This window comes from Gallus gallus, chromosome 9, assembly GCF_016699485.2.
Source record: "Gallus gallus isolate bGalGal1 chromosome 9, bGalGal1.mat.broiler.GRCg7b, whole genome shotgun sequence".
NCBI classification, from domain to species: Eukaryota; Metazoa; Chordata; class Aves; order Galliformes; family Phasianidae; genus Gallus; species Gallus gallus.
The window spans coordinates 20954696-20967183 of NC_052540.1; the positions used below are offsets into that span (position 1 = coordinate 20954696).

General features: G+C 37.8%; 2 long non-coding RNA genes across 4 annotated transcripts in view; one reads left to right on the forward strand and one right to left on the reverse strand.

Moving 5' to 3' along the window:
- The window catches only part of LOC107054136, a 40790-nt gene extending 32248 nt beyond the window's left edge, over window positions 1–8542 (forward strand). The window contains exons 8-9 of the long non-coding RNA XR_006930974.1: window positions 796–7357; window positions 8083–8542. This is a non-coding gene — a long non-coding RNA (uncharacterized LOC107054136). The remainder of the gene's footprint in view (window positions 1–795; window positions 7358–8082) is intronic.
- LOC101749407 overlaps window positions 1–12488 on the reverse strand; it is a 229987-nt gene that overhangs the window by 31892 nt on the left and 185607 nt on the right. For 2 of the 3 annotated variants that reach the window (XR_005862475.2, XR_005862474.2), the window contains one exon: window positions 2264–2390. The exons of the other annotated variant lie outside the window; for it this stretch is intronic. This is a non-coding gene — a long non-coding RNA (uncharacterized LOC101749407). The remainder of the gene's footprint in view (window positions 1–2263; window positions 2391–12488) is intronic. 3 annotated transcript variants of the gene reach the window in all.

Below are 12488 nucleotides of genomic sequence, written 5' to 3' on the forward strand. Positions count from 1 at the left end.
ACATCCACCAGATGCTGCTGGGAATCTCCAGCACCTCAGCACATAGTGGATGCTGACTGGTGCTATCCAACAACTGGATGTTTTTTTATTGGTGTTTTTAAAATTTTTTTATCCATTTTGCAGCCAGTTATCTTTACCCTTCAAGACAGCTCCTGCAGGCAGGGCTCTCTGTCCTCCCTTCTGCCCTTCACTCAGCTCTGATACAACTGTTAGCGCTCCCCCGTAGGACAGCAGTTGGCAATAAAACTATTTATATCCCTATGCTGTGCCCATTCGCTGGTCAAAGTGTAATTGCACTAAGAACTGTAAACAGAATAAAAATAAAACAAAGCAGCACTCTGTCTTCCTCTCTTTTTCCCACTCCACGTTACAGCAATCCCATTTGTAGGATAATAACGAAAAAGAGCCAACAAAAGAACCAAAGTGAGGATAGAGTACAAAAATACACAGTTTTTTACTCACATTACAATACCACTGTGGGCTTTAGTATCAGTAAGAAGAGAAAAAGGTATTTTTATAGTGTGGATTGCAACCCTCTCCCTTTCAAAACAGTTTTGAAAACCAACAACGGCACCAAAAGAAATAGAAGGGTTGAAGTTTTGATGTAACGTTTCAGCTTTCCTTTTTCGGCATGACTTTTTAACTGGGATGGTTTCTGTATAAAATTTCTGTACAAATTGTTAAAGATTTCATATTTGATGCAAAGCATAAATTTACTGTTTGGTATCAATGCTGGAAATCTCGCATGCTTCTGGTGACCTTATGTTTCTTTGAATTATTTTTTTTTTTTTACAGTTTTGACATTCATGGACATGAAGGATGGAAACAGGATTGTAGAATTGCTCAGACCTTGTAGATCATCAAGTCCAACCACAAACATTTTTAGAGGACGATTTGGTTTGTATCCTACGGTGACATTACACTGAATAAAGAACCTTTTGCTCAAGCAAAGTGATTAACACCAGATTCACCTACTATCTACTAGCACATCGTCTTCCCATAACAGCTATGCTACGGGTCAAAAATACTGTGACGTTTGTAGCATCAGTGTTGGTACTTTCCTTTCCAAATAATACCAGAAAGCAATTAAAGGGTACGTTCTCCAATGGGCATGGAGAGAACAGATTTAACAAACTATGGTGTTTTTCATTTGGCTAGAATCTCAACTAAAATCCTGAGCACCGCTGCACTGGATGGGCTCTTGAAGCAGCAGGAGACTCCACACCATCCCCATACGCTCCTGGTTTCAGGAAATTCCCTGCAATCAGGGAGGGATTTCACGGGGACAAAGGAACGAGTCATGCCAGATTCAAGCACCTATGGCTGGAAGTCAGAAAAGGAGATTAAAGCAGAGTAGTTGCTACACACCAGCTGCTCAGTGGTCTGCAAAGAACTGCTCCTTTGAGCAGCACGGCTACTTGCCTGTGTCCGATGGCTTTCTGGATACTGGAACATGTTGTGCTCACAGTATGAAAAGGAAAAAATTATCTGTATTAGTCATAGGTAGCTGAGTGCCATCTGTTACCCAGGCTGAAAGTGAACATTCACCTCAAACTCTTTCATGATTACTGTTTGCCTTCTGGAGGAGGTGCTACTGGGGTAAAGACATGCTACGGAAATAGGGAGTTTTGTCATCTCCTTTTGGTAAGCTCTATTTGTTCTAAGTATTACAGTTGCCTTTTAATATTTTAATTATGTTGACTTTGGCTTTTTATTTGGAAATCACTGTATGTTTCCAAAAAAGAAACATTAAAAAAAGCATTTTTCTGGAAAAAAAAAGAAAAATCAATGTCCAAAGCAAGAACTGCTTGATACCTGCTTTCTTTGTTCTTAGGCTTATGCAAGTCGTACCTAAAAGTTATAGGCCTGCAGAATCTGGCCATTATGCCCCAAATACTCTGACTATAGTGTAGCAAAGAGGTTTCTTTCATTTATCTTTTATTGTCTGGTATCTTCCAAATGCCCCCATACACCACTAATTGTCCATTACTAACCTTGAGAATGCATACTTAACACCTTCTTACATCTGCTGCTTAGTTCAACTATTGTCTTTTTGTGACCCAAGTGCTAGAACTTAGCCCTCAAGTGAATTTATTAATAGATAATTCATAAATATGTTTATGACAATAATAAAAGCATTATTTTTTCATATCTAGGCTATGCTGTGCAGTAACATCAGAACAAAATGGTCAAATTCCAATAATTTGTTAACAGACAACTGAAAGCAAACAAACTCATAAACATTAACATTTTAATGACTTACATTCTGCAAATGATTTCTAAACACCATGATGACAACTAGGTAGTGCACACAAGAGAGATTCCTTCAGCATCTGTGTTTTTAGCCTCAAATATTGCTGCAGTACATCAACAAGTTTTCATCATCAAATCTGTAATTAAAAAGTAAGAAAATATCACAGTCACCTAGGAATATCTGAACTGCTTTGAAACTGAAAATCTTGTTTTGAATCAGAATTCAACAGGAAACCCAGCTCACCCAAGAACTTGATTTGTCTGTTTTTCTGTTTGTTTGTTTTATATCCATAGTTCCCCCATGGTGGAGAAATAGATTAACTTGAGCTAAAAGAGTGCCTGCATATTTGCATAATATTAGCCCTGAAAAAAAACACTAAGGACTACCAGGTATAAGATGAAACAGAAAACTAACGTATGTATTTCTTGGCAGTTTTTCAGCATTTTTGTGTTTAAGACATTGACCTACTTTCCAGATTCTTTCAGCTCTATCTAGTAATCCTTAAACTCAAACTGAAAGAAACTTACTGTTCAAAATGAAAAATTCACTTTGGTAGAACGGGTTCTCAAATACCAGGTATGACTACAACATGTTTCTCATAGTTAATTTTCACACTGTTGTAACTTACTTCAGTTTCTACAGTCACAGCAGCATTTAGTAGTAGACTAATTACTAGGAAAATTCTCTCAGATCTCTCAGTTGTTTTTATCTGTGATATCTTTTATGCTCTTGATTAATAGGAACCTCAGACCTTTAAAAAACAAAAATTCATTTAGGGATTTCTACTTAAAAAGAGAACTTGGTAAACATAACATGAGGACCACACAGCTGTACAAGAAAAGTGGAGAGGGAAAAGTAATTATGCCAAGTTTCACTAATGAACTGATCTATCTAAATGGCTTCTACCACTCAAAACTCTTTTTTCCCCATTTTTAACATATCTACTTGAACACCGTACCTTTTTTTGTGTGTTTTTGTGTGTGTGTGTTATGTTACATTATGGCAAGATTTGTTTTATCACATAGGAAAATATCTCCTGGGATACAGGTGGTAAAGTTCAGGCATGTATGGGAATACTCATTGCAATAGTTAGTATTAAAAAAAATATATGGAAGGATGACTTAGCATATATTAATCATCATTGTTAAGAATTATGCCTATGTAGAAAATTGGGATGATGTGACAAACTATCTGCATCATTGCAACTGCAATGTGTTTCTCAGGTAAAGTGGTAGCTGAGTGCCCAGTTCTACAACATTGCTTTCATAATATTAAAAACTTAGCTGCAAACATTATTGATTATTCCAGAGCCAGTCCAAGCCTCCCACTGTGCTCTGGTGCCTTCTTTTCCCCTCTACCCCATTCCCTCTCTGCTGAGTGGGGGGATGGGATACTCCAACACAACCTCTGTGAGAAAAATGAGTGCGTTGAATAAAAACAGAATCATGCTGAAAAGGAATCTAAGAATATCACCCGTGCCCAAAGACTCATGAAAATACATGAAGGATTTCCCTTGATATACATTCAGACACAGATTGTGTTTACCTCTCTGGGATATGGAGCTGATTATTCATCATCAGTATCTCATCAGAAACAGAAGTTTCAGTTTCCACCCGTATGTAATGAAAATGATACGATCACATCAGCATATTTTATTATTATTGTTACATCAAATCATCATCCCTAGGTACATATAAACACACTTTTTCTCCACTGAAATAGCGCACTAGGTGGCCTCTTTATAAAATAATAAAAACAAAAGTGTTCACAAAGATTTGCGTCAAAAACTATTCATCCGTCCAAGGAATAGAATCAAGCAGCATCTCTGCACACTTGTAATAAAATCTGCATGACTGTCTTGATAGTACTAAGTCCCTTATTAAGTAAAAGGAACCTAGCATCATTAAATAGAAGCAGCCTGAGGTGCAGTGAGAGATCATCCTCTCCCTCTGTTCAATCCTCATAGAGACAGAGGAACATAATTTTACAGGATGTCAAATAAAAATTCATACTGTCCCATATAAAACCTAAAAAGGCCGATGGGACCATCACCTTCTAACATAGGACAAAAATCAATAAATTTGTAGCATTTCACACTGAGTGAATCCTTGCACTTCTAAGGTCAACAGAAGCTTTAAAAGGAGAAGTGCAGCTCTATTAAGTTGCCAAGGTCCATGTCTAACCCCCTTCATTGCACTGGCACCAGATCTCCAGTACTGGATTAACCTGGAGTAAGAGCAGCAGAGTTGAGTTGATGCAAAGCTATGAATAATGAAAGGCTTAGGGCAGGGGATTAAAAATACAGTTGAGAAGTTCATCAAGGAAAAAAAATTCATAAATCTCTTGAATCCACTAATAGCAGAAATTCAGACAGGTATAACTGCCCCGGTGAGCATATCTGCCTCTTCTGACAACCCTCAAAGAGATCCCAACAACACATTCTCCTGAACCATCTCACCAATTGGAATAATAGAGCTAAAATTTCAAAACAACCATTGGGAATTAAATTAGTTTTGCTGCTGCATCCACCCTTGGGGATGTTTGTCCAACTCTGACAGTCTCCAGAGAAATAGCAACTTTAACTGATGTCTATCAACTGTTTCTGTGTCTTTCAACAATCCATGTTAAAAGCCCTTCTTCCTAATACTCAGTCAAAATATTCTTTCTTGGAAATTCTTCACCCTACTGTATTGTTACATATTCTTGCAAATACCCTTCATACTTTTGACAGCTGTTCTGTATCATCCTCAAGACGTCGCAGCCGTTGTAAAGTGCACTAACAATAAAAGCTCTTCTGCCATCAAACGCCAAGCAGCCCTTCCTTTCCATGCACGTATGCATGAATTCACATGCACACATACAGCCTTGAGACTGAAAATGAAACAAATCTTGTTTTACAATGCAAAGTCTGAGAATAACATCTCGCACTTAACAACACAAGGCACGGAACTGGAGAAAACTCAGGAAATGCTCATGAAATTCTGTCATTTGAAAGCCGCCTACAAAAAAACACAGAGAAGCATTTCTGAGAAAATTTTCTGTTTGAACAGAAGCATTTACTGGATAATCTACTGGGTTTGGTTTTTTGTTTGTTTGTTGTGCTTTTTCCCATAATCTTTTTTTTTTATTACATTTTTTTCAATCTATATTCATTATTACACCATCTGTCGTTCTAATAATGAAAATAAATAAACTAATGTTGAATTCCAAGACTATAACACCTGAATTACGAACTTAAAAATGTTATTCATGCATCAAGTGATAAAAACTTTTCTCATCTCCAGCTATTTAGATTTCCTGAGAATGACAGCTAATGGCATTTGACTGAAGCTGCAAGGAACAGAATGAGGAGCAGTTTGGATTGATAGACAGGACTTTTTGCCTCCCATTTATCTGAATCTTGGGTGTCGTAAATATGACAATATATCACCCAATGCCATAAATAAAATCCATTAGATTTTGGAAGAGAATTATTTTCAGTCCTATTGCTAAATGTACTTATTCCTTTCTTTGTTTCTCTCTCTTAATCAGTTTCCAGTCCATGCAAGTCCATTATGTCCTACTCTGTGATTACTCTTAGCTTCCTTAATAGCCTCTTGAGTTTTTTAAACCCCCCCCAAAATTATATCTATCGCTTCTCAGTTATCTGTTATTTTGCTGACATCCTGGAGGAAAGGCAATTTCCCTTTTGGGAGCAGAGCTGTTTTTCCCCTTATAATACCACACTCACTGTAACTCTATAGCTATTTTTCAGCTAAAGTACCAATACTGAAGGAGACCCATTTGTTTGTAATTCTAGCACCCATACCTAGCACAGATTCTGCAGACAGAGAACATAGTTTTCCTGCTGGTTGTCCAGATTTTAAGAATGAGAAAGTTTGGGAAACTCATTCCTAAGCTTCCAAACAGCCCTTGAGGAAAAGTTGCCTCTGCTTCAAGGAATGCACACCGGCATTGCTGCCCATTGTATTTACAGCTTTAATCTCCTGCAACCCAGAGCACGTGCAGCAGGGCTGTGTTCCCAGGAAGAAATGTGATTACTACAAAATGATGCAGAACAGATTATTTGCATCTTTAATCAATATTTTAAATGCTAAACAACGCATCTCGAGCACTGATACATGCTGTTTACCGCTTTATCCCTAGTGGAGCATAATTATATTTTATATACATGAAAGCAATTTCATTTGTTTGTATCAAGAGATACACTTGAGTAATATTAAAAATAATAATAATGTGCACAATGATCCAGACAGGATTTAAATGTTTTTAACAACTCTGTATTAAATAACACAGCTTTTTATTATTTTAGCAGATGATCTGCATTTAGATTAGAACAGAAAATCAGGAGTGGGCTGTTGTTCCATTCTTCCTCCTTTACAACTGTTCATTTCAGTACGGTGAAATAAATACGATAAAGGAAGTATTTCTCCCCAGTTTTGAGCTTTCGTCTCACTCCCATTTTCTAAGCATAAGGACAAGGAAATCAAACGCCAGGGATATCTGCCTTCTACAACTTGTCCTCATAGAAGTCCACTGCCATTCTGAGCCATGGGTATTCTGTGACAGATGGGAAAAAAAACAACTCGTGAATGACTGTAGCAGTATCATTGGCCCAACAAACAGCCTCTTTGCAGCCCTGCTCCCAGGCCAGCCCCATAGGTTACATTTCTTCTCCGAAAGAGTGGTCAGGCATTGGCACAGGCTGCCCAGGGAGTAGGGTAGCCATCATCCATGCAGGTATTTCAGAACCATGGAGATGTGGCACTGGGGGATATGGACAGTGGGCACGGGGGGATGGGTTGGGGTGGAGCTGGATGGCCTTTGTGTTTTTTTCCAACCCTAATGGTTCTGTGATTCTGTGAACTGCAGTGGGATAGTGTAGTGGATATGCTAAGTCAGGGCTTGAAGCAACAATTGAGCACCTGGTGAGAAGGCAGGACCAGCCCTGGAAAGCTCAGGTGCATGCAATGTAACAGTGACTGGAAGGGGTGGAGCCAGGATGCACCTCTTCCCAGACCTCAGTTAAGGGTTGGCAGTACAGGTGGGGGCACCTCATTTGGAGATCCCTGTGTATTTGAGGACCTTACAGGCTTTCTAAAGGTAAACAGTTTCTTTCTCTTGTTTCTGCAGCTACTGCTGTCACAACTAAGTGGATCTTCACTCACTGCAGCTGAAGACCTTGTTGCTTTACCATCTTGTTATGCTTTCTATCATGTTACAGGTAGTCACTGCTTCCCTTTTCTCCAGTGCTGGAGTTGGGTACTGAAAGCCAAATTAAAAATGTTGTTCCCTTTGCAGAATTTTGATAGCAGAGTTCTGTAATGACTAAGCAATCAGTTCTGACGTGCAATGCAAATCTGAAGTTAAAAATGTCATTTTCCTGCCAAGCTAATTATGAATCATTAGACTGAAATAAAAGCTCCTAACACCTTTCTCTTAGCTTTTCAGGGAAAATATGGAAAATTAAAATCTCTTCAGAAAATTGTCACAGTGTTGCAGACATTTGATGACTTTTTTTTTTTTTTTTCAGCTAGTCTAGTGCCTGTAAATTATATGGTTTTGTTGTTGCATCTGGAAGTGCTACGAGCTAACAGATGTAAATTGCCTTAATGGCTACAAATGTCTTCTGAAGTGTATTAAAACTACCAGGTACATGGATAACACGCATTTCATTGGCATGCTAGTCATCAAGATGTGAAAACTGAAAAAGCAGTAATTATATACAAGCCAAAATAAACACAGAATTGGTTTGCATGTGTACTTGTGATTCGATGACTTCTACAGGCTATTTAATAATTATTAAAATTAAATCTTTTCTTAATTAGAAGAAAATACTGTTGAAAGGCTACTTTTCCTGAAGTCATCCAAGGAAGAAAGGTGTTTTATTGGGACTGGTCTGTTGGTGGATGTTCACGTTGACCAGATGATGTTGATGGGCACCCAAGCAAGCAGAAATAGTGAAGTATATTTCCTGCTATTTTATCACTCAAAATTCTGAGCTCTGAGCTAAATTTCGGTGTGGATAAAGAGGGAACTGGAAGAAAAGACAATGGGAAGATAAAAGAGGTAAGGCAAAGGTGATTATACTTCCAGGACTGTACTAATGGTAAAACCTGTAAATGGATCCATCTCTTCATAAACGCAAATCTACCAGAGACTATATGAAAGCAGTATTTAACTGCAACACTACTTGCACATGTTGACAAAATACAAAAGCAATATTTTAAAGGGAATGTTTGTAAAATCATTGCTTTCGCAGTCTATAGATTACAGCAGACATGAAGATGCTGAACAAGACAGTAAAGCACTTTAACTACACAACTCCAAAACGCTCCAGGTCAGAACTGCAGGGCTAACCTCGAATAAGATCCCACCAAAATCCTCAGTGTCACGACTTAGAGACTGGGGAGAAGCATCACAATCAATTCTCACAGCATAGAGGTACTGCTCCATAGACAGTTTCAGAAAGCTTGCACTGGAATGAAACACTTCTCCATAAGTAGGAAATATATGCTGATGGTCTTGCAGCCATCCCTGCCCACCTCCAGCCACCAAGGGAACACCTCTGTTCACCAGCAAAGGAGGAAAGGCTCTACTTAGTTTCTTTTTCTCGTTACAAATGCACATGAGAAACTTAAACAATGCTGTTCCAAAAATACAACCTGCATCTCTTCCAAGTGATGCAATTAGCATCACATGTTGAATCATCTCCTTACCGTATATATGAAGCAATGCTATTGTCCTCAGTATTCTTTGCAGAGTTCTTTTCTCACACTGATACCCAGAATAAATCATCATTTTAATAATAATCCCAGTAGTAAACACAGCACCATAAACCCCATGGCATGTGGGAAGAACTGTGAGATGAGGATGATGCTATGTGTCTTAGAGCATGAACACACTCCATAAAACCCTGGACATCCTCATGGCCTTGCTTCCCCATTTTGATTTTTTGTTCCAGTGTGGTAATTTTGGCTTCAACAGCACTGATGAAAATAATGGAAATTGTGAACCAAATACTGTATTATTTACATTGAAAGCAATGTATTAGCCTGTTTAAGTTGCTTCACATTTGATTATAGGAGATAAAATAACTTTTCTAGTGCAGAACTACAGTCTGTACCACCAAAACATCTCAATGAATGTAATGCAGATGCAACTGCTGTGAGACATTACAGTAAGTGGGGAGGTAACATGTGTTGACAATACACTTAAAAAGCTAATTTTCTTTCTTGAGAGAGATAAGCCGTTCCAGATATCCTTAATTTCTCAGTCAGCTTCAAGTATAACACACGTAAGTATTAGTAAGACTGCCTTTTCCTTTCCCACTGTCAGTTCACATTTACTAATTTATAAGAAATAGTTTACCTGTATTTAAATGGAAATTACCTGACTCAAACCAAGCTTCAGCATGAGCTGCTGCCGTGCTAACCAATGGGAGCACAACAGTGGCCTGAAATAGGAAACAGCTTCCTACTGAAATCTCGTTTATCGTGTTATACCACCTCCTTGTTCTCCAGCATAAATTACCTGCAGAGATTGTATTAAATGAATTTCTGGATACCATACTGAAGAATAATATTGGCAATTTCATAGTGATTTCACAGTACTATGCGCTTATCACAACAAATCCAGTGTGTTTCTTTTCTACAACTGAACTTTACTGCTCCTTAGTTTGTAATTAGTCATTATGAAAGTTTTGACCAAAGTCTCAGTTTCTTCTTCCTTTTTTAATGTAGCCCAGTCAGGATAAGCTGCAACAAATATGTAAGTAAATTGAACTTCGCCAAGAACACAGGAGACTGAGAGGACAATTCAGAAGTGCTATCCATTAGCAACTTGTATTTTCAGAGTACTTTAAATTGGTTGGTTTTGGAAGAGGAAATATATGGGTGATTGAACACATTCTTTCATGTTTATTTGAATGATAAATTCTTTCATCTGCATGTACGGATGCCTGCACTGAGACGTTAAGGGAAGCAACTGTTCAAATAAGTAAAAATTTAACTGAAAGATATTAATGTGATCATGTAAGCATTGCAAAATATCAGTAAGAAAGGATGATGTGGAATCTTTTCAAAAGAAAAAGGATAATGGTGAAAGTGAGAGTGGGAAAAGAAATCTGCAAAGGTAGTAGCAGAATTGAAGGCAGACTTGGGTCCATCAGACCTTAGGAGAGAGAATGGTAGGACTGAGAAGAATATTTCAAATAGAAATTATATATGTGCTTCAGCAGTGCTTGGCTGCTTGCAGTTCCAACCTTTCTTTGTCAACAAGAAACCTGGTTCATAACACAGATAACGATGCTCACAAGTGCTGTTCAATCCAATTAATTAAACCCCGTTCTGCACCAGAAGGTTAAGAATTGAGGTGCAAGGATTGACATAAGTTAAGACATTTGTCAGAATGAATGCGTTCAAAAATGGAATTCAGGATGATTCAGTGGGCGTGTTGTCCCACTGAATATCTAATAGGTGTCATCTGTTCTTTATCTTATATTTTAACATAGGGGTTAAGCCACACACTGAGCAAATGTGGGGCTCTGATTCAAAGGCTTTTTCAGCCAAAGAAGGTTTAGAAGTTTATCCACGTAAAATCTCCAAGTGTCTACAGCCACTGAATCCCATCCTTATCAGGTCCATTGCCATAGATGCCTACTTGGTCACTGTGCTTTCAGAAAGCGTGCAAAGCTGCCTGCATCTTCTGCAATGGCAGTGATTGGAAAGGAAGTTGCTACAGAAGCAGAGAAGTTGGTCCATATGGCAAGTGACAGCCCGTGCTTCCAGGTAGTGGAAGGCTCTCATTTCTGCTTTGCATTTCTGTATGTTTATGTGACAAGCTACTTATGCTGGGTTATGACCTGCACTGAAGTGCACTTCCAGTTTCCTATAGAACTTATAAGTAATGCATAAGGCACTTGGTTTCAGTATGTAAATGGTGAACAATGCATTTTGGGATTAGCAACTTTTGACCTGAATGCTTCAATCTCTTTGTACTGACTGGAAGTATACTAGATTTTTTTCTGATTTCCCATAATACTTGTTGGATGAGTAGCTACTCTTATACTTAGAGCTGTTAACTTGGATGGTTATTTGCTCAATACATATGAAGTCAGACTAATCTTTATGGAGCTCTGCTATTTCGGTCAAATTCATCCTATTTTCCCTTTGGTTTCTTCCCTTTGTTCAGTATATTAGTTTCTAGATGAATGAGTGAGCTGTCATTTGGTGTTTCAATGTTACCTCTTTGATTTGTGTGATAAAACAGCAAGTGCAGCAAACAGCATCAAGAATTGCCTGCTGAAATGCTGATTTACGATTACATTGCTTGGTTCTGAAAAAGATCCTGAAACAATGAATCTGTGGCACAGAGAGAAATCCTTGACAAGACTTCCAAAACATTACAACTTCGTTTATAATGTGGTTAACAAACTTTCATCTTCCAGTACATGAACAATCAGGATGTTTTTAAACAGAGTTCATGTCCAAGCAAACTCAGTGCAGACGTCTAAAACATGACATGATAGTGTGGCTGTATTTCAGCTTTTCCCCTCCTCAGGTATATAATTTGCAATGAACTGAGGGCTGTAAACAAGATGTCTGTATAAACACCAGAAATTAAAATTATGAACTGAATTTTTGGCACTTTGTGAAGTTAGTTAGAAAAAATAGTAGTGTATATATTACCTGTTGTATATTTCTATCTGTTTTAACATGGAAAACAGAATTTTATTATTTGCTCCCAATCCATAAGAGTTGCAAGGTTATATTTATGCCTCTGTACACAAAAGCTTCAACAACAGTAAGACAGCAGTGAATTGTGCTGTTCCATGAAGTCATACCTCACATACACTTTACAATATTACCTATTTATTCTAAGGATGGAATTACTAAATATGGTACTAGAGATGCATGAAATTTATAAAAGGCTGAGTTGTAAGAATAGAGATTTCATTTAAAAGAATCCAAAGCAGTTTTTAAAACTTAAATACAGAAGTCCATAAGCCCAGTGTTGTAACTGATACTGCATCACTGCTGGGCAATGATAGAAACACAGGACTGGGAACCTGTAATTCTATTTTTCTGGCTTGTTGTAGTTTTGATGCTGACATTCTTCACATTTTTCTAATGCTGACTATTTTTTATTTCATGCACAAACACAGGTAGCCTTTAATCGTCATGATTATCCTGAAAAATGAATGCTCACTTACAGAAGAAAGCTATTATTACAG